The sequence below is a fragment of the Dipodomys merriami genome, unplaced genomic scaffold, assembly GCF_024711535.1.
Source record: "Dipodomys merriami isolate MVZ:Mamm:240054 unplaced genomic scaffold, mDipMer1.0.p SCAF_6, whole genome shotgun sequence".
Taxonomy (NCBI): Eukaryota; Metazoa; Chordata; class Mammalia; order Rodentia; family Heteromyidae; genus Dipodomys; species Dipodomys merriami.
In genome coordinates this window covers 73260656-73283594 of record NW_027206179.1, presented here as the reverse complement: position 1 = coordinate 73283594, position 22939 = coordinate 73260656, and the positions used below count along the sequence as shown (strand labels likewise).

General features: G+C 42.2%; 1 non-coding gene across 1 annotated transcript; it reads right to left on the bottom strand.

The window, feature by feature from the left end:
- Positions 1 to 3368: 3368 nt before the first annotated feature.
- LOC138814419 (U6 spliceosomal RNA) lies at positions 3369 to 3474 on the bottom strand. Its single transcript, XR_011367997.1, has one exon. It is a non-coding gene; the product is annotated as a U6 spliceosomal RNA (small nuclear RNA).
- Between the last annotated feature and the right edge of the window lie 19465 nt (positions 3475 to 22939).

The following is a 22939-nucleotide window of genomic DNA, read 5'->3' as shown; positions in this document are numbered from 1 at the left end:
CACCTCAGTGTCATACAGAATAGTTTTATCACCCTATATGCCTCCTCCCCTACTCACCTAGGGGGTCTTCCTCCTTACCCCAAGTGTTTGGCAGCCATTGCTTTGTTGATAATTTTTAAAGTTCTGCCATTTTTGAAAAGCTGTATAATGGAATTATGTAGTATATAACTTCAGAATGGCTTCTTTCACTAAGTAATATGTATGCCTTTAAGATTTCTCCATATCCTCTTAAGATACACATCTTCTTTTTTTTTTTTCCAGTCCTTGGGCTTGAACTCTTGGCCTGAGTGCTGTCCCTAAGCTCATTTGCTCAAGGCTAGCACTCTACCACTTGGACCTTGAGCCACAGTGCCACTTCTAGCTTTTTTCTGATGCACATCTTTTTTTTTTTTTAATCAGTCATGAGGCACTGTCCCTGAGCTCTTTTACAGCTCAAATTTTACAGCTTTCTTCAAGGAGAATAAAAGAGAGAATGGCAGAGAAGTGAACACCATGATCCCACATAGCACGCATTAGCATTTTACTATTTGGTGTCCTGAGACTTAGGGGAGTCATATTTCTGCTACCAAATAATTAAGAAGAAGCATCTTTTGTTTTGTTTGTTTTGAGACAGGCTTTGACTATGTTACCATGGCTGGTCTGGAACTTGTTATGTAGCCCAGACTGGCTCAAACGTGACATGTATACTACATCAAGTTAAGAGACCTTTTCCCCCCTCTCTCTCTGTTTTGGGGATTGAACTTGGGGCCAATTGCAACTACATATGTGCCCTACCACTTATTTCTACCTCCTTACCTCCAGAATCCTTGTCTATCCTCTTACATGTTATCCTCTTACAATGGTGTGCTGTGTAGAAATTTGTCAAATATTGTGTCTGTGCACTGGTACTGGTGGAGCTTGAACTCAGGGTGTGGGCACTACCTTTAGCTTTTTTGCTCAATGCTAGCACTTTACCACTTGAGCTACAGCTTGACTTCTAGCTTTCTGGTAGTTAATTGAAGATTAGAGTCTAAAAGACTTTACTGTCCTGGCTGGCTTCACACCTCAGTCCTCAGATTTCAGCCTTCTGAGCAGTTAGGATTACAGACATGAGCCACAGGCACCCAGAGAAAACTTTATACCCTCATTGGCTTCAAATAACATTCTTTTATTAAAAAAAAGATTTTTATAACAGAAAGAACAGGTTTAATTTTCAAGTGACATTTAATTTAGCATGACTGTAACAAGGACAGAAACATGGATTTTTCTCTTTTTTGCTTTCTTTGAAGGCAAAGGAGACCCCCAAATGCAATTTGACAATTCCTTTATCTTCCTCCTATCAGTTCTTTTTGCAGGGGCGGGGGGCGAAGGGGTCTCTTGTAGTGATTGAACTCAGGGTATGGGGTGCTGTCCCTGAACTTTTTGCTCAAGGCTAGCATTTTACCACTTTAAGCCACAGTTCCACTTCCAGTTTTCTGTTGGTTAACTGGAGATAAGAGTCTCATGGTCTTTCTTTCCTGCCTGGGCTGGTTTTGAACTATCATCCTCAGATATCAGCCTCTGAGTAGCTAGAATTATAGGCATGAGACATGGGTGCGTGGCTCCCTCCTACCAGTTTTGTTTGAGGTTCCAAATTCAACATGCAGCTAACACTGATCTAGCAGCTGCATCCAGGATTAACTGTACTGCTTTGTTCCTTTGCCAAATCTATTTTTGAAACAGGCCCTGAGCCTCATAATCATTGGAGTAAAGCAGACCACATAGCACGGAAGGTGCTGGACTTGAGATCTGGTGTGGGCCTGGTTTTGTGGCCTTGGGCTGGGCCAGGTACTAGCATTCTGTATCCCGCTCCTTCTCTGCAGAAAAGGATAAGTCACTGCCTTGCTGACTTCATATGGGCGTTGGAGGCTCCAATTAAACACAATGATGTTAAAGAGTTTTGTGAACTCTAAAGAGCTGTAAGTATAAGGTGTTATTAGAAGTGGAAAGTAAGCGATGAGCCAGCTTTAATTTCAACAATTTTGGATGCCTCAGCAGAGCTGTGTGAGCACGCTGGGTATTTGCGTTGCCCTATGGGGAGGGAAGAAAGGGCACTGGGATGGGCAGGTGCTGTTTCCTCTTCTGGTAAACTAGGACCATATTAAAATGCTTCCTGGCCAAGGCAGGAAATACAACAATGGCTTAGAGAATACAGTTATTCTGATGAGTTGGGATTTAACTAACAAGAAACAAAAAAAGATGGCATGAGGGGCCAAAATGAGCTTCAGAAAGAGCACAAGTAGAGCAAGAGATGTGGCTCAGAAATGGAAGAAAGAAAGGAAGAAGAAGGAGGAAGAGGAGGAGGAAGTGAAGGAGGAGGAGGAGGAGGAGGAGGAGGAGGAGGAGGAGGAGGAGGAGGAGGAGGAAGAGGAGGAGGAGGAGGAGGAAGAAGAGGAAGAAGAAGAAGAAGAAGAAGAAGAAGAAGAAGAAGAAGAAGAAGAAGAAGAAGAAGAAGAAGAAGAAGAAGAAGAAGAAGAAGAAGAAGAAGCAGCAGCAGCAGCAGCAGCAGCAGCAGCAAGCAGCAGCAGCAGCAATAGCTGGGACTGACAAAGGGCAGAGGAGGAGCAGCTGCTTATAGATCCATTGAAGCTGCCTCTGTGGGGCCGCAAAGGAAGATATTTCCAGGCTTATAAGCAAAGGGGTCTGGAGTGAAGAGTTCAGGGGTCAGCAACCTTGAAGGCCAAACTTGGAGAATCAGCAGGGCTTGCTGTCCTAAACCCCTGGTCTTCAATTTAAGAGATTATCAGGTTCCTTTGTTCCTACTGTCTGCCAGACAACATAAGAAGGATCCTGTTTTCAAATATTTTTATGCAAAACTCTAATGTGTTGGGTTAAAAAAAATTGAAGCTGGAGGTTGAAGCAAGGCTTTCAGGTCTAAGACCAGCAACTCACAGAGCTTTTTCAGGGGTCTTCTGATAGGTACACGACCACTCACTCTCAATTTATCTCTAGCAAGTCATGCCTGGCCTGACTTGGCCTAGTAATTGCTGAATGATTAAATGGGATAGAGTAATTGCTGAAATGAGATAGTGAGTAGGTAATCTGAAAATAATTAGGTGAGTGTTGGGTTTTTCTTTTGTTGTTGGTGTTTCCAGTTCTGGGGGGGTTGAACTCTGGGCCTGGATGCAGAACCTGAGCTTTTGTGCTCAAAGCTACAACTCTACCACTCCAGTCACAGATAGCTTCACTTCTGCTTTTTTTGAGGTTAAGTGGAGATAAGAGACTCACAGACTTTCCTGCCCTGGCTGGCTTCAAACTGGAATCCTCAGACCTTAGTCTCCTTGCCCCATCTTGGACTCTTCACCCCCAGAACTGTGAGCCCAAGTAAACCTCTAGTCTTTTTTTTTTTTTTTAATATGGAACACTTCAGAATTTTCGTGTCATCCTTCGGTAAGGGCCAAGCAAATCTTTGCTGTAGGGTTCCAATTTTAGTCTATGTGCTGCTAAAGTGAGCACTAGACCTCTATTCTTTACAAATTACCGTCTCGGGTATTTTCTCATAGGAAAAAAAAAAAAAACAGACTAAAACAGAGGAAGATTTCCTTAGATTACCATGTGGGCACCTAGAAGTGAGTGCTAGAGGCAGGCAGTCCAGAGTCAAAGTGGTTGTGCTAACAGACAGATGGAGAGGTTAGAGAGATGTAGTATAAGGATGTGACCATTGCTGATTCTAGAATATGTACTGGCAAGAAATAAATTCACCTCTAGGGCCTCCTGGCCCTGCTGATACCTCAGTTTTAGCCCAATAAAACCTATGTCAGACTTTTAACCACTGAACTGTAAGATAAAAACCTGAAGTTAAGTCTTTGCATTTGAAACAATGTGTTACAGTTGCTACAGGAAATGCAGGCAGATTTTGTCACTCAGTGTTTACAGGATCCTTATCCGATGGGAAGTTCTTACTGCTATCTTGCAGATGTGTAACTGCAGGCCTGATAAATTTGAGTCACTTGATTCAATGTCCAATGTGTGGCCTGATTTCACCACACTGCCCCTGGAAATGGTTTTACTTCCTTGTTTACAAATGAGCAATTTCGACCCAGAGAAGTGGCAGTGGCGTGCCCTGCCCTAGTTCTCCCGAGAGTTGGCAACACAACTGAAACTGTGTCCCAGGAAGACAATCTAGACCAGGGTTTCATTGATGCAGGTTCATTAGAATGAAGGCAGATCTGGGCGGGGATCCCAGATCCTTTATTTCTAACAGCTCACAGATGAGACCTGGAACAGCAGATGGTTAATAGCATTCCTATGTCTGTCTTGGGGTCTGACCAACCAGTATCAGAGGTGTCTGAGGTTCCTACTGTGATGGGAAAAAAGGAACCATATAGAGAAGGAGAGACATGGCCACTCAGGTGTGCAGTTTGTGGAGAAATGGATTTAGGGTCTTATAGGGAAAGGCCAGAATTAGTGAGAATGTTGTAACTCTTTGTGCTACTGATGAGAAAGATGTCACACAAATGTGATGATTATTTTTGTCATTTGAAAACTCATCCCACAAGGGTGGTATAGTCCAAAAAGAAATGTACTCTTTACCTGACGTATGTAATTATAACCTCTCTGTATATTACCTTTATAATAACAATAATTTTTTTTAAAAAAAGAAGAAGCCAGGCTCTGGAGGCTCAAGCCTATAATCCTAGCTACTCAGGAGGCTGATATCTGAGGATCCTGGTTCAAAGCCAATCTGGGCAGGAGTCTATGAGACTCTTAACCTCTAACAAACTACTCAGAAAACGCTGGAAAAAGCTGTGTTTCAAGTGGTACAGTGCTGACCTTGAGTAAAAGAGCTCAGGGACAGTGTCCAAACCTCAGAGTTGGAAAGAAGAGGAGGCGGCGGAGGGGGGGGAGGGGGAGGGGGAGGGGGAGGGGGAGGGGGAGGGGGAGGGGGAGGAGGAGGAGGGGAAGGAGGGGGAGGAGGGGGAGGAGGGGGAGGAGGGGGAGGAGGGGGAGGAGGGAAGAAAACCTATCCCAAATATTCAGGCATGAGTCTGATATTGTGAACAGCACATATAAGCCAACGACATTCTATCAGAGACCAAAATTATGTTTGCAGGAGAAAACACAAATCTGCTCTGCGTTTCATGTAATTTTTTTTTTGAGAATCAGAAACAGAAACATAAAGTTTGTTCTTCCAGAAATCTCTGAAAAATCTGACAGAATCCAAGGGCTGCTAGCCCCGTCCCTTCCTCTCCTTAGCCCCAACACCACCCCTCCAGGGGACTGTAAACTTGAAACCCAGGTACCATTCTCTATGACTGCAGTTGTGCTTTTCTGCATCTTCATTTTGAAAACAAGAATTCGAATGGGAGGGGCTGAAGACTCCATGTAACCTACTTCACTGCAATTGTAGGATTTCCAGCTGTCTGTGGCTAGCAGAGCTCCCTGCAGGCTTAGAATGTTCTGGTTTCTTTTTGAAACAACTTCTAAGCATACAAACAAGAACTATTGGCTTTCAGACCCAGGAACTCACAGAGGAAACACACTGGGCTGTTTTCTAGGCGTACAGAGTGAAAACTAACTATGTACAGTGACTCTAAGATGAGATTTGTTCCCCTTGAGACACACGGTCAGTCTGTCCTGCTCTCTCATGTATTGATTACATGATAGGCTTTGAAGGTATTTCTAAAATACGTTTTCTATAAACTGTCTCCACTCTGGGGTTTACTTAGAAAGGGAGTAGTAATTCTTCTGGAATGAATAATATTTTGGTGAGCTGTCTGTATTACTCAGCAAGTATCCAGGGACATTATGAAGTACAAAGAAGGTGTTGCACTAGATCCTTAAGAAAAATTTTTCTTTGCTTCTTGCTAGGGTTCATTGCTCATGTCTGGATGCTGAGCCCTGTAGTGGGAAGACTGAGGCTGTTGCGGGAACTTGACATTGAGGGCAATGTTCAGTGACCAATCAATAGTGAACAAAATAGCCCAAGTTCTCTGCGGTGTCTTGTTCAGGCCCTTTGCCTCTTTTTTATGAGTCTCCCTAAAAATATCTTCTTCTAGGATTACTGTTAGAGGAAAGGAGCTAGCACAAAGTAACTCCTAAAAATAGTCCTTTCTCCAAAAGCCACCCATAAACAGGGAATTTTTAAAGAATAACCTTTTGGAATACAATATGTTGCCTTTCTGCCTTAAATTGGTCTGCCGTTCCTCTAGATTTTATCTACCAGCAATGTTAATTTTTTTTAAAAAAATTATTGTTATTATAAAGGAGATATAGAGGGATTACAGTTACATAAATCAAGTAAAGAGTATGTTTCTTTTTGGACAGTATCACCCCTTCCCTCATTCTCTCGCAGTTTTTCCCTCCCATCCCCAACCACAAGTATATAGTTCATTTTCAACATAGTGTCTACTGAGTACCATTGCTGCATTCATTCACCCTTTGTCCTTCCATTTCTGTGCCCCCTTGCCCTCTAAAGACAGATAAATGAATATATAGAACAGAAAGGAAGAAAATTAAAACAGCAAAAAAGAAAAAAAACCTCTTGTTTTCATTTCCTACTTTAAAACAATGTTTGTGCTCTCTGAGATCTGCTTTAAAATTTTTTGAACATACAAATGATGATGTAAGAAGGAGATATCAAACGCATTTTTTAGCAAGCTAGCTATGGTTATAAGTCACAGGATTCACACACACTTGCAAATATAGAAGGGGTGGTTGTACTTAGAATATATAGCTATAATAAATTAGCTGATTACCCTGGTAATTTGAAAACAAGATTCAATGTCAGAAGAGACTTTCTTTGGTGCCTATTAGTAATTAAGGACCAGAATCATTGGACAAGCTTTCTTTCCTGCCCTCCCCAACACACACAGACACATGAACACATGCATACCCACACCTACACATACACCTCCTGTCCTCCCAGCTGGTCAGGAACACATTTCCCAGAGTGGCGATGAGGAAATGCTTCTTCCTGGACCACTACTCACCCCTCTCAAGCCACACAGCCAAGATCAGTTTTGATTAGGTAGGTGCAGTCCTACTTTTTCACTCTGCCCAGGCTCCTCAATTCCTCAGGGAAGAAGTGAGTTGACCTGTTTTCTGTGTGTAAATAATAGGAAAAGGAACATAAGTTTCAGGAACCTTACCTAGACCCCTTAAGGCTCTAGGTCCTTTTTTTTTTCCCTCTTTCAGTCATGGGGCTTGAATTCAGGGCCTGGGTACTGTCCCTGAGCTCTTTTGCTCAAGGCTAGTGCTCTACCACTTTGAGCCACAGCACCACTTCTGGTTTTCTGGTGGTTAATTGGAGATAAGAGTCTCACGAGAGCTGGCTTTGAACTGCAACCCTCAGATCTCAGCCTCCTGAATAGATTACAGATGTGAGCCACTGCTGCCCTGCTACCATAAGTTTTCTAAATTAAGATTTACAAGCTAAGTTTCAAACATTATCACTTTAAGTTCCTGTTCTTTTCCATCTAACTCTGTTTTCTCCTTTCATTTTTGTCATTCTAATTTCTTCCTTTGGTCATTGGCCTTTTGTGTGTCCATGGGCTTTTAGAAGGAATAGAATTGAAGACATATTTAGTTTGGATTTAATGGGAAATATTTCTCTCTGTTGCATGCCCTTTCACGTGGAGTTAAGCTTTTGCACTACAGTCCTAGTGTCCCAGCTATGACAACTTCCGAGTCAGGACAGGAGGTTGCAGGGATGGAGGACATCTTGTGATATGGACATGACTTCTGTTAGTCACCGGAAGTGTAACGAGAATGGAGGAGAAACAGGGTTTGAAATCTTTGGAGACAGAAAACAGTTTGTGGCAAGATCTTTACATTCAGTTTTCAAAAAGCCTAAGCAAGGGCTGGGCAAAGTAGCTCAATGGTAGAGCATGTGATTAACATGTACAAATGCCCCAGGTTCAAACTACAGGTATGTTTTGTTTTAAAAAGCAAATACAAGTTGTTTTCTGTCAAGAATACACCTGAAAACACAGCACGAACAATTATGCACTATTTTCCTTTCATGTTTTGATAAGAAACACCTGCAACATTTATCAGAATTCCTGAGTGTATAGGCAGCAAATCTGAAGAGTAATAGGCAAAGCAAGTAAAGCGGCTCATGAGTGAAAAGAACAAAAACTTGGTTGAGAGATATCCAACTTTAAAATAACAATCTTGAAAAAATATATGACTTTACCAATAATGAGTTGCAAACCAGTGATATACTAGTCTCTGAAACTGTTTCTAGAAAACAGATTTCAGTCAACCCTGCTAGCAGGAAGACTAAGAATTATCTCTGTTTTCCCCATAGAAAACATGGCAAAATCTTTTATATGGCCAAGTGATCAAAGGTAATTGATTCTAAATATTCCATTTCATATCAAATTTTGGATTGATTCTTTTGCTTCATTTGTCTTAGAGAGGTTTCCCTAAATTGCATAAGTCTGAGATCCCATAAACCCTGGATCTGTCCTTGGTGCTAACATTATTGAACGCATTTTCCAAAACTGCAAATAGATTCAAAGTAAAAAAAAAAAAAAAAATACAGAGACTCCAGAGACAGAGATGAAAAAATGGTGCTGCTGACATTCCAAGATGACACTGCCAAGCCACTGGCCACTTCCTGGACTCTGTGTCCCTGATAGAGGTGAAGGATTGGGAAGCATGCACTTCTATTCTTTTTCCTATATGGTCCTCCACCAGGGATCCTGCTCAGGCTCCCGTCACACCTCTTACCCATCCTTCTTTCCACTCTGTTGTTGAGTTTATGTTTTTACAATATGACACATGTAGATTTCTAGATTGGAAATCATTTCCCTTAATTTTTTATTTTTTATTTTATTTTATTTTTTGTTCTGGGGCTTGAACTCAGGACCTGGGCATTGTACCTGAGCTCTTTTTGCTCAAGGCTAGTGCTCCTCACTTTGAGTCACAGCTCCACTTCTGGTTTTTTGATGGTTAATTGGAGATGAGAGTTTCACGGACTTTCTTGCTGGGCTGGCTTCTAACCTTTATCCTCAGATCTCAACCTTCTGAATAGGTAGGATTACAGACATAGCCACCTGTGCCTGGCTTTCCCTTAAACTTTTGAACACTTCTCCATTATCTTCTTCTAGCTTTCAGTGCTATTGGGAAATCCAATGGCATTCTGAGTTCCCTCTAAACACTCTCAGAGTTCTTCTTTTACTGTTGTTCTGATGATTAATTATTAAGTAGTTGTACGAAGGAGTTTCAATTCCATAACTCAGGTTATGAGCACAATGCATCTTGATCAATGCCACCCTTCCATTCTTCTCCTTGTTTCCCCCCTCCCATCCCTACCTTCAAGTTACATAATGACATGTCTTGTTGCATCTTTTCTTTTTTATTTTTCTTAGCACCCAATGGATTATTTCAGTATTCTGAGCTAAAAAATATTGTTCTATTGCTTTTTTGCTAAACTCTGCTTTCCTTTTTTCCTCCCTTATGTTCTTTCTAGAACATCCAGTATTCAACAAATATCTCTATATATTTGATCCATCTATCAATGGAAGTATGAGGAGGTTAGAGAATAAACAAGGTTTAAACTGTTTGGAGTCAGAAGATAGTCCTCAGAATATTCTCTTCTTGCATAGTTACCTTTTTAAAAAAAAATTAAAAGGCTGGGGACCAATGGCTTATGCTTGTAAACCTTTCTATTAAGGAGGCTGAGATCTGAGGATCAAGGTTTGAGGCTAGCCAGGGCAGAAAAGTACAGAAGACTCTTATCGCTAATAAAGTACTCAGAAAAAGCTGGAAGTGGTGCTGTGGCTCAAGTGGTAGTGTAGCCTTGAGCACAAAGAGGCTCAGGGACAGAGTCCAGGAACAGAGTTCAAGCCCAGGACTGGAAAAAAAAAGTCTTTATTTGTAAATTCTTCATACATCTTCCTAGTTTGTGGTTGGTTATATTTGTAGAGCTTTTCTAGGAATAAAAATTCCAGAGTTGAAGTTGGGTGCCGGTGGCTCTATTCTGTAATCCTAGCTACTCAGGAAGCTAAGATCTAAGGATCACGGTTCAAAACCAGCCAGGGAAGGAAAGTCCATGAGACTCTTATCGCCAATAAACCACTAGAAAACCGGAAGTGGCATTGTGGCTCAAGTGGTAGAGTACTCGCTTTGACTGAAGAGCTGAGGGACAGCGCCCAGGCCCAGAGTCCAAGCCCCATGACCGACCAAAAAAAAAAAAAAAAATTCCAGAGTTGAGAAAAAGTTGATTTACATTTGACTCAAGAATAGTGACTGTCTTCTGACATAGAATTGCTAAATAATGTAGAGAAAGGCATTCTCAGATTCAAGGAGTTCGGTGTTCTCAGCATAAACAACTTGGGTTCAGGTCCTGGTCTTGTTATGAGACCTTGGATGTAGCATTTAAGCCCTCTCTGCCACAGCTTTCTCATCTCTAAAGCAGAGGTGATAACAGAAGCTGCTTTCTGCAGTTGTTTGAGGGTTAAACACCTTAGGTCATACAAAAGGAACAGAATAATGCCTAGTACTAGAAGAACTATATGTGTGTTTATGATTAGCATTATTGTCTGGCTGAGCAAGTGAGTAACCAAAACCCCAAAATCAAAACTCCATCTCCTTATGCAACTTGTCATCATTCATTCAAAAAACAAGCCAGGGCTAGAATCACTGAGTGGCGGAATCAATCGAGCTCTTGTGGCTCTCACCAGTCTTCACATTTCAACACTAATTTAGAATGAAGAGGTAAGTGAAAAAGCTTAGCAACCCATCCATTTTGGTGGTTTCAGAATCCAGATACCAATTAAACTAGTCCCAGGGAGAGGAGTGCTTAAGAAGTGGTCATTTTATCATTTTATAAGAATACCAAATCTAAGCCAGGGGCTGGTGGCTCATGCCTGTAATCTTAGCTACTCAGAAGGCTGAGATCTGAGGATCATGGTTCAAAGCCAGCCCAGGTATGAGACTCTTCAATTAACTACCAGAAAACCGGAAATGGTGCTGTGGCTCAAGTGGTAGAGCCATCACCTAGAGCTAAAGAGCTGAGGGACAGTGCCCAGGCCCAGAGTTCAAGCGTCATGACTGACAAAAAAACCAAACAAACCAGATCTATATTTTGGGGTGCTATGGTTTATCCCCACCAAAACTCATGCTGAAACTTGATTCCCATTGTGAGATACTAATATATGGGACTAATTGGGGCTTTTAAGCCCTCAGGAACAGATTAATCTATTGATGAGCTAATGGGTTTTCTCAGGAGTAGCATGGTCCTAAAAGCCAGTTTGGCTCTGTGCCCTGTGTGTGCCCCTCTTGCTATAATGCATATCCTGTGCTGCCCTGGGACTCTGCAGAAAACCCTAGCATAAAGAAGGTCCTCAGCAGATATCCCCCTTCACTCAGCTCTGTTCCTGTCTATTCACAATCCACACCACTTCTGGGTCCAGCTCCTACTATCCAAAGTAGGATGTTACCCTAAGGCCTGTCAGTCTCTGCTGGGAACAACTCTACTCTGGGCCATTGTAATTTGAACTTTTAGTGAGTTAGAGACTGACAAGCTGTCAAGAATGTATGGTCTGGTACAGAGTATTAAATCAAAAGGCAATAATATTTACCTATATAATGCCATCTCAAAAGTAAAAAAGATAATTTAATGAGAAATTCTGGGAGGAAAAAATGAAATAACTTTTTTGAAGAGTCCTGAAAATTTAAAAAACCAAATCTCTGAAAAAGCTGCTTCTTTCTATTTTAGATTGAGAGTGTGGTGGAAAATTCGAGCTCAATTTCTGGGAGAAAAGCAAATTGAAGTTAGGATATATGAAACACAAGTTGCAAAAACTGTAAAAGGCATCCTAAAAAATGCTTCGGTTGGGCCCTGCAAATGAACTAAAAGCCCCCCAACTTTGTATCTGTGCCTTTTGATTAGAGTTATTCTCTGCTGCAGTTCCTTTGCAAGTAATTGCCTTGGGTTCCAGGAAAGAGAAAACTTACTGATTAGCATCTTATGTAGGAGGCAAACTGCCCCTCCAACAAGCAAAGGCCTCTTGTCATCTTAGAGGAAACAGCCCAAAACCGTGAGATCACCCACCAGGCAACTTGCTCCTGTTTCACTTCAGTCCTAAAGTGGTAACAATTCTCTATAACTCCTCTAGGGACAAAGACTAAGCTAAAGGCCAAGCAGGCCACACACTTGTGATTTGGAACTGTTTTAACTGGTGCATGCTTTGCTCATCCCCTGGCCTGGGCTCTCCCTATCTAACCTGAAGCCAATGTTTGTACCTTAGAAGAAGGCTGAAGAGGGGCTGGGAAGGTGGCTCAGTGGTAGAGTGCTTGCCTTGTATATATGAGGCCCTGGGTTCGATTCCTCAGTACCACATAATCAAAAAGAATAAAAGCTGGAAGTGGTGCTGTGGCTCAAGTGGTAGAGTGCTAGCCTTGAGCTGAAGAGTTGAGGGACAGTGCCCAGGCCCAGAGTTCAGGCCCCACAACCGGACCCAAAAAAAAAGGCTGAAGATGTATTGAAGTGCTGTCTTCCCATGGCTGCCATGTAATAAATCTCCTTTCTTTGCCCTTCACCATGTCTCTTTATTTGGCATATGAGGGTATGAGGTCAGATCTAACTTGGGACTCCTGGATTTTAGGCCAGGGTTCTGAAAACCAAGTTTTAGAATTATAGCTAACCTCAGTTCCTGATAACAAGGTCCCCAAAATGGGGAAGTGAGCTGATTCTTTACAAAAGAATAAATGAGATTGAAAAGGCTAGGAAGGTAAAGTCTCTTGGAAGATTTGTGTGGTAATTCCATAATTATTTTGATTTTTGGGACACAAGGTAATGATGGTGATGACCATGAAGATAATGATGATGACGATGATGATGATAATGATGATGTGCTGTTTACAAACTGCCTTTCATCTGTGGACTCAGAGTGCAACACAACCACTAATTAATTCTGAAGACAAGGTAGGCAAATATTATCTTCAGTTTATAAGTTGAGGAATTCCACAAGGAGGAAATTAAGCCCTTTATCCCAACACATTGCAAATGAAAACCAGAAGTGAAGAGTCTCTACCCCCTTACTTCCCACTGGCCATTCACTCGACAGGTAGGTGAGGAAGGGCTTTCTTTCCCTCAGACGTAGTTAAATCATTTATGGAAATGCAAAGAGATGACAAGAGAAAGCAGCACATGATTAGGCAACAAAGTACAAAGTACAAAGAACAAGAATCAAGGATGGAAGAGATAGCTGTGGGACTGAGAAGGCTTAGGACAGAGAGGGTTTGAGTTTGTATGCAGAGTTGAAATTCAAGAAGAGCCATTTTGAGAGCATCCCAGGTCTTCTTCTGGGATATTCCAATGCAAGGCCCCATCTGCATGTACTTGCTTCCAATTATCAAGAGAGATGAAGTAATGTATCTCCCAAGACGAAAGTCCCTTACTAGCTGCTATGAAAGGAGTGGATTTCACAAGCCAAAGTTCCCTGCAGCTCAGTGCCTGACAGCACTCATGTGGTTATAGGGGGGTTCCTTGGGGCTTGAAGGCAAGGAAAACAATTCACCTAGGATGCTCATGCCTGGTGGCTAGAAATACTAAAGCCCTTTGTCTCTAACCCAGGAGTCACGTCTTTTAATAATGTCCTTATTAGCGTATTAGCTTATAAGTAGTATCAAACCAAATTCCAAAGCTGAAAGGCACAGCTTCAACAGCAACAGGTTCACCTTCTCTGTGAACCCTTCTGTCTCCCTTGTCATGACACTCATCAGCCTTCAGTGCAATGCTGCATTTCATTTCTGTATTCCCCACCAGGCTAGAAGCTGGAGGAAGGGAGACATATTGTACGGAAAGTACTTGGTAGGTGGTAGGTTTCTATCAAATACTGAATGAAAGAATTAACAAAATCAGACATATTGACTCCGGCCTATAATCCTCGCTACTCAGGGTCTGAGGATGGAGATTCAAAGCCAGCCTGGGCATAAAAGTCTGTGAGACTCTTATCTCCTATTAACTAGCAAAAAAGATGAAAGTGAAGATGTGGCTCAAGTGGTAGAGTGCCAGCCTTGAGTGAAAAAACTAATAGCACCCCGGCCCCAAAGTTTCAGCCCCAGAACTGGTACAAAAAAACCACAAAAAACCCCACCTCTCCATCCTGGTGTTAGTCTATTTAGGGTTTACTGAGAGGATTTATAGGGTAGAGGATTTATAGTTCTCCCCTGCAAGATAACTAGCTCTATCCTAATGCATCTGACCCTTCCCTGTGAAAGGAAGGAACGGAGAGAGAGACAGACAGACAGAGACAGAGACAGAGACAGAGAGAGACAGAGAGAGACAGAGAGAGAGAGAGGGAAAGGAAAGGAAAGGGAAGGGAAAGAAAGGAAAGGAAAGGAAAGGAAAGGAAAGGAAAGGAAAGGAAAGGAAAGGAAAGGAAAGGAAAGGAAAGGAAAGGAAAAGAAAAAAAAAACCTGTTAATCAACAGACATTGATGGGGCCATTAGTCTGGGCTAGTCCAGGAAGTAGGGGAAGTAACAGAGTGGAACATGGGCTTTTGGCTCCACTGGGCTCAATTCGGTCCCACAGGAACTTATTAGCAGAGGCCTTCGGCCTCCTGCTCTTTCCTTTCCTGCCCCAGGCTGGCTCAGCAACAGCTGCAGAGCTGCTCTCTGGAAAAGCTGCCTGCCACACCTGTTCAAGCTGGAGTTCTTTTTTCTTTTTCTTTTCTTTTCTTTCTTTTTTTTTTTTTTAAGGTAAGCACAACCTTGCATTTCAGTGCAAATTAAACAATTAGTCGCATGGCCTGGTGGAGACGATTAACACTGTCAAGTTTAAACTTGCCTAAAGACAACTTTGGCATCCCAGAAAGAGAGGCAGGCACACACTTAGGTGAGGTTGGAAGGGGACACGGTTGGAAGAGAGGCATTGGGCAAAATACAGGAGCAAAACTCATGACCTGGAGCTTTTCTTCCACCAGCGCTCCCTGCTGGAACTGATCATTGAGAGAGGTTTCGGGTTCCTGCTCTTGCTGTGTTTGGTGTGAACCAGGAAGGCTTTACTTGAGTTTCAGTAAAAAAAGGTTTGGGCCTTTAGTCAAGGCCTGGCAATAATTAACTAGCTATAAGGAAACCACAGGGTTTTCTTAGTGAAAAGGCAGCAGAAAATATCTTGCGCCCTGTAAGCCCTGTAAACAGCTGTAATTGGATTTAAGTGCTTTGTTCCAGCCAGCATAAAGGTCCTTTACAGTTCTAGTGTCTGTGTCTGAGCAAAGAGGGAGACAGGGCTTTAGGGATGAGTGTGAGCAACTTGTGTCTTGGAATCTTGCAGACAGTAATTGTTTTGTGTGTCTATAGCATGAGGCAGAATAGTTTTTTTAAATTATTTATTTAAAAATGTAAACCATCATTTAAGTGGCTGAACAAAGAGGTTTCAGTTCGACATGTTATTTTATGAGTACAATATGTCTTTTTTTTTTTTTTGGGTCCGGTCGTGGGGCCTGAACTCTGGGCTTGGGCGCTGTCCCTCAGTTCTTCAGCTCAAGGCTAGCGCTCTAGCACTTGAGCCACAGCGCCACTTCTGGCTTTTTTTTCTTATGTGGTGCTGAGGAATCGAACCCAGGGCCTCATGCATGCAAGGCAAGCGCTCTACCACTGAGCCAACTTCCCAGCCCCTACAATATGTCTTGATCAATGTCATCCTTTTCATGAAAGTTAAATTAAGGAAAAACCCCAAAACATTTACTTTTTTAATCAGAAAACTCTGAATATCAGCCAGTCCACACGAAGACAAAAAGAATTCACTGAAATATGTAAATATGTGACAAATGAATAGCTGTTAGCATGCCACCACAGCTGTGGAACTGCTCCCAACAGCCACCATAACTTGATAACGCTCAGAGGGGACTGTTACTTGCTTGGCTAAGTGACTTTTGCCTCCTCTCCCTTTGCCCAGCATTCTAAATTCTGAAGAGAAACCACGCCTAAATGATTAAGATGTTGACTGCCAAATATTCCTTCTTTTAGAGCAACAAAAGTCAAACTAATCCTTTCAAGAAAATACTTGCACCCTTCACACCCTTGTCTTTTAGCTATTACAAGAATTACAATCTTAGATGAGTCAGTAATCCACCCTAGAATAGAAGGTATGCCTAGTGAAATAATTCTTTGACCAGAAATGAAAGCTTAAGCTCTCTCTCACACACACACAAAAAAACAAGCATGCCCAAATCACTAAATGCCTTGTCTCCACATTTGAGCACTAGTAGACTCACCCTAAAACCTATAGTCTACATATTTGGATGATCACATCAAAACAAGTTACAGGGCTGGGATGTAGCTCAGTGGCAAAGTGCTTGCCCAGCAAGGACAACATCCTGGGTTTGATCCCCAGTACCAAAAAAGAAAAAACAAAACAACAACAAAAAAAGAATACAGTTAAAAAACAAGCAGATCACAGGGTTACCCTAAACTCATTGTCTTCATGCTACATCGTCTTCATGATCACTTATCTAAGGAGAGTTTCAACCAGATTTCCCAACTTAGTCTAAAATATAAATATGTCCAGTGCAGGACAAGTACCACTACTTTGAGCCTGTCAGCTCTTTTATGTGTGTGTGTGTCTGTGTGGGGTGTGTAATGGGTTCGGGTATACATGCACGCAGGTGGTATGTGCTCCTATTCTATTTCTCCTTGCCTTTCCCTGTTTTACTAAATAAACCTTTGCTACATTTCTACCTTGTGGGTTCCTCTTCCTCTTCCTCTTCTGCCTTTATCATCTTCTCCACCTCCTGGTGAAACCCCTTCAAATGCTTTTCACAGTGGATTTCAAGAACTGTGATTTCTGTGGGTAATTGGAAAATTGAGTATAGAATTCCCGTCTCCTACTAGAAAATTGTCAGTCCAAATTCCCTTCCTGGTGACACCTTCTCAGAGCTAAAAGTAGCACAACTTCTTATCCATCAGACAAAATTTGGACACACACTTGATGCTGAGCATTATAGTAGAATCTATAAAAGGAATTAAAAAAGAGTTGCTGCCCTAGACCTACATGCCTTCAGTAGAGTATTTCTGATATGGTTAAATTGGAACTCTCTCCTTAGGGCCACCCCTGCTGAAGTTCATTTTTATTTTTATTAAGTTGCCTGAAGACAAGAGGAAGAAGTTGTCCTAGAGTGAACTCTAAAAAGAAAAAAACAAAACAACAAACATTTACAGCCTGATAACAGTTAAGCAATGCTGCCCTCTGCAGAGCAAAACTGGAATACCAATGCCAGCGGTTTATACAGATGGCTGTGGCACTGATGGGGCTGGAGCTAGCCCAACGTCTGATTCAAACCAGCACTGGTTAGCTTAGCGAGAACATGAAGTGCACCTTCATGTTCTTCAAGATTTGCTCATAACCACCTAACGTAGTTGCAAACAGTCATGTCTGTAAGTTGATATCTCTTTTTATTTAATTATGTGTTTTTTGAGACAGAATTTCACCATGTGGCCTTGAACTCATGTTCAAGCATTAGTACTACAGGGTTGTATCGCCATATCTGTAGGCATCTAAATTTGTATCATCAGTTGAATTGTAAGGGATTATTCTTCCCCACGTCTATTCTATGCTTTAAAGAATTTCCATTATGTGGTGTGACTTACCACACACAGCAAAGTCTGTCTGGACATCTTCTCCTTCCCCCTCTCCTCCCCAAACAGGAGGTATTAGAAGGCCTGCCTGGGGATCAGCAGAAGCACAGGGAGTTTTGGAAATGATGGAGCTGCAGATCAACTCAAAGAACAAGATAAATAAGATAAATGCTTCTGGGTCACAGTAGGCTTACGCTCATTTTCCACCCCAATTCACTGACTGTGTCCTGAGGGACCAGCAGCACAGGAGGAAGTGAAGTATGGATGTTACCTGTGTGGACCGTGAGTCTCAGAAGAGCTGCAACATGAAGAAGGAACTGGCTAAGGAGTGTGATGCTGTATTGGCCTCAGAGACACAGATCAAAGCAAATCCCCCCAAATCCTGCCCCTGGGCCCATGTAAGGTTGGCAAGTTCCCTTTCCTGCCATGAAAACTTGGCATTTGTAGCCAATGAAGGGAAGTCTGTCATCAAATTCCACACAGAGTGTGGTCGGCCTGCTGTTGCCACCCATCTATGTGAAGATGACAATAGGCATGTCTACCACATCCACCTGGCTGCTGATCTCCTGCTTAAGAACTGACAGTGTATTTGGGCCTTATATACCAAGAGCCTGCATTAGAACACATTCTAATAACTCCTAATGGTATAAAAAACCAACCCAAACTGAAAGGATGAATTTATGCAATTTATGGAAGATGTCCATATCCCCTGATAGACAAGCTCATCCCTTTAATCAAACCAAGCAGACAAATTCTAATAGCTTTCTGACAGAAACTAAGTTTATTCATTTTGATTACTGTCACTTCATTTCTGTGTTTCAATATTGAAGTAGGTAGATGGCTTTCAGAGAACAATCCAGAAGATTTTCTTCTCACGAGCCTGAAATTTCTTGGTAGGTCATTGTTTGGTGCAAATTTTGACACACTAGGACAGTATATTACAGTGAGTTTTGGGACAGTGAGAGGTGTGTGTCTTCCTATTTTTGGGGGGGGCAGGGGGAGAGTCAGTCATGGGGCATGAACTCAGGGCCTGGGCATTGTCTCTGTATTTTTTTCCCCAAGGCTAGTGTTTTACCACTTCAAGCTACAGCACTACTTCCAATATTCAGGTGGTTAATTGAAGATAAGAGTCTCATGGACTTTTCTTCTTGGGCTGGCTTTGAACCATGATCCTCAGATCTCAGCCTCCTGAGTAGCTAGGATTACAGGCATGAGCTACCAGTGCCCAGCATGTCTTCCTTTTGTAAAAAGAAAAGGATACAAACCAGAGATTTGGGAAGAGCTCATTGAGCCAGCTAAGCAGAAATTCCCTCTGGAAGTCAGGGTCAGAAGATGTGGAAAAACAATTTCTTTTTTTTTTTTAACTGAATTTTTTTTCTTTTTTCTTTTTTTGGTACTGGGGATAGAACCCAGGACATTGCACTTGCTAGGCAAGTGCTTTGCCACTGAGCTACATCCCAGCCCAGGACAAACAATTTCTGTAGCCAAGGAGCACATGCATGCTTTGCCACTGATGGGGATCCAAAGGCTGTTCAGGTGACTCTTTTTTTTTCTTTTGGTCGGTCGTGGGGCTTGAGCTCTGGGTCTGGGCACTGTCCCTCAGCTCTTCAGCTCAAGGTGAGTGCTCTACCGCTTGAGCCACAGTACCACTTCCAGTTTTCGAGTGGTTTATTGGAGGTAAGAGTCTCATGGACTTTCCTGCCTGGTCTGGCTTTGGACCATGATCCTCAGATCTCAGCCTCCTGAGTAGCTAGGATTACAGGTGTGAGCCACCAGTGCCTGGCTCAGGTGACTCTTATCTCTAATTTTTGCTTTGGCTTTAATGGTGTTGGGGTTGCCCACAGGGCAGGACTGTGACAGCCTCTGCCATGTTTTGCAAGATTAGACTTAAAAAATAGCTTTTTCTTTAGGAGCTACCTAGCAAAAGGGTGAATGCCATCTTAGAGCAGATTTCTGCTCCACTTGACAGGTCAAGAGAGTTCCTGTCCAGTGGGCAGCTGGACAAAGTGTCTAGGGTCCATGTATTTAACTATGTCAGGGATACTGGGAAAGAGGGAACATTTTGAATGACGGTCTAGATCTGTGCTGCTCAATCCCAGCCTACCTTTCCAAACTCAGCTCCTCAAACCTCACATCCTGTGATATGAGACTAGGACATTCTTCCTTGCAAGTCCTGGTTGGTTTGTTTTGACCCTCATCTTTTCATCATGTGAGCCCTTCCTATTGTTTTCTGTTCCGTTTCTCCTTTCTCTAAACTCCTGTAATATTCTGTACCTTTGTAGGCCCATTTGTGTTTTGCTGTGTGTTATAATGACCTCACTGTAGTGATGACTGGAGCCCTTTGGGAAAAGAGCAGAATTCATTTTCATATTTGGCAAGGGGCAAGTGCTTATATGTGATTTTGGTCTCAGTTCATTCTGTACTGCTGCAACACAAGTTTACAAAATGTCTTTCAAAATGAATACCTGGCCAAGCAGTAGTAGCTCACTTCTATAATCCTAACTACTGAGGAGGCTGAGATCTGAGAAAGAGAAAGAAAGGAAGGAAGGAAGGAAGAAGGAAAGAAAGAAAGAAAGGAGGAAGGAAGGAAAAAAGAGAAAGAAGGAAAGAAAAGAAGGAAGGAAGGAAAGGAAGAAAGAAAGAAGGAAGAAATGAAGGAAGGAAGGGAGGGAGGGAATGAAAAAGGAAGGAAGAAAATAAGGAAGGAAGGGAAAGAGAGGAAGAGAAAGAGAGGGAGGAAATCTTATTCCAATTTCATGGTCTAAAATGACAGTTTCTTATCTGGTAGCCTAGTTTAAAAAAAACTTATCTTTTTAATAGCTTATATTAGTTGTACAAAGTTGGGGTAGTTTATTCCAACTCTGCTGGCGGAAGAACTGCTCAGTTATTTTGTACTAACATTGCTCCATAAGTCCAGGTGGGAATACTTTAGGTTGCTAAGATGTTTTGTAAAAGAATTACCTATTCTCTAGAGACTAAAGCATTTAGAGAATCCAGCTGCTTTGTCTTTCACATAACCTGCCCTTCTTCATGGAGCACCTACTAGAGTCTCTGCCCACCTGGCAGCCAGTGTTGCCATGGAAACCAGTTCCACTCCGGGAAGCTTGTCCAAGCTGGCTGTAATTTGGGTTGCTGAGGGCAGCCTCCATCATGCTAAGAACAAAGCCAGCCATTCACAGGAGCAAGAAGCTGGCGCTGGATTGTGTGGTTTTCAACATCTTCTATACAAACCCTTTGTGGTGTCCCCTGGATGACCTCCCACCGACCTTTCTTTTGTGTTCTGAACTCCATTCTCATCTGAACTCTGTGTGAATTATTTTTTATTTTTAGTCTAAGTTTTAGTTTTTTTTAACTTCCTGAAGTAACTGACAGTCTTGTCAGATCTTAAAACTACTGTTGTCCAGTTGCATCTGTAATTCAGATATATAATGAGAAACTTAAAAACAGACAATTCTTAGGACTTACTTACATTTAAAGGTTACTTGTTATTTATCTGAAATTGGAATGTAGTCCTGTATCCTGTGTTTCATCTGGCAACTCAATGCATGGATCAAATGTCCTCATTTCCATATCCACTGGAATGCTGCTGATTTCTGTTTTTCCTTCACCTTGGGAAATACCGTTACACACTCTGAAACCACTTTGTTCCCCTAGGAAGGACAGGTACTCTTTCTCAGCGATAGGTTATCAGTAACACACAACAGATAACATTCTTCTTTAATAACTAGCCTGAAGTCTGTCTAATCTCTTGTCTAATCTCTCTTGAGCCTAAAACTGTTGCCTTTCTATTTTTCTTCATTTCCCTCTGCTACCACCTGTCTCAATGTCTTCAACAGAAAAAAAAAGACAAATCTTTTATTTCAATCATGGTTCATGAAGCAAAGCCTAGTTCTAAGGGTTATGAAATCCTGAGTTCTCAGTCTAATAACATAATACTCACTGTCCCTACTCTGTTACATGCTTCATTTTTACAAATTAAAGATGACCATCTAACTTTTTTTTTCCCTACAGTGCTCAGAGCTTTATTTAGAACATTCCTGACAATAAGCCACGTGGAGCCATAGACAAAAACATTGCGCTGTGGTCACTGCAGCGTCACTGCAGCATTTTCTGGGCTCCTTGGAGGTGCACCAGGCCAGTGGAGAGGCTGGCGGGTTGGAGGGGAGCCCTAGCTGTTCCTCTTCTCTTGCTTCTGTGTCAGTTTGTTCCAAATCCTCTCCAAGGCCACCTTCCCCATGAAGTAGGTGATGGTGAACTTACGCCTGTACCAATCTTTGTTATAATACCTGTGCTTCTGGAAAGTCAGCCATTAATTTTGCAGTCAATGCTGCTTTTTGACCTGCATCTGTTTTCAGGCCCGGACCTTTAGTTTTCTGTCTGGAGTGAATGAATTCTTCTTTTTCTTTACTAAAAGTCAAATTCTGGTTTGCTCAGAACTGCTGGTTCCATTCTTGTGTTTCTTGTCTTAATTCTCTCCTCCTCCTCTTCCTCCTCCTCCCTGCACCGGAACCCCCCCCCCAAAAAAAAAAAAAAAAGATTTTTTTTTTGTTTTTTGTCTGTTGTGGGGCCTGAACTCTGGGCCTGGGCACTGTCCCTCAGTTCTTCAGCTCAGCACAACTTCTGTTTTTTTCTGCTTATGTGGTGCCAAGGAATCGAACCCAGGACCTCATGCATGCGGGCAAGCATTCTACCACTGAGCCACCTTCCTAGCCCCGAAGATATGGTTCTTTAAGTACCTATACTGACTAAGGCAGCTGCCCCATTGTAAACTTCTCTTCCCCCACTCAATGAGATGCCCAGTGTATGGAGTAACTCTGTGTGTGTGTGTGTGTGTGTGTGTGTGTGTATGTGTGTGTGTGTGTGTGTGTGTGTGTGAAAGAACAGACCAAACTAAAACTTCGTGGCAGTTCTGCTTGACCCCTGCAATTTAGAGCTTATCTCAGCAGGATGATACCCTATCTCATCTCTACTCTAACTATCCTGGAGCCTTCTGTGCCTTGGGGCACCTGTTTTGGTCTGTTTCTGTATTGTCTCATTTAAGTATTGGGAAATGGTATCAGGTGAATGTTTTCATGTTACTTGTGAGTGTGTATCGTCACCCATCTGACATGTCTGGGCATCTGAGAGTTTTGTGCTGGACACTGGACTGAGGTGGGAATCTGCAGCTTATGTCTGCTAGGACAGCTACTCAGTGCTGGTTGTCACTCTCATGCTGTCGGGGGTAAAACCAGAAAGTTCCTTGACACATTTTAATGAATTTTTTATTAAATAAAGTTGAGGGGTTAGTGATAAGGAGCTATCATCTCATTTAACCTTCCTGGGATGGTCACAGCAGGTAAGTATGAAAAATTCTTCCTTTTTTTTTTTTTTTTCTTTTAAATTTCAAGAA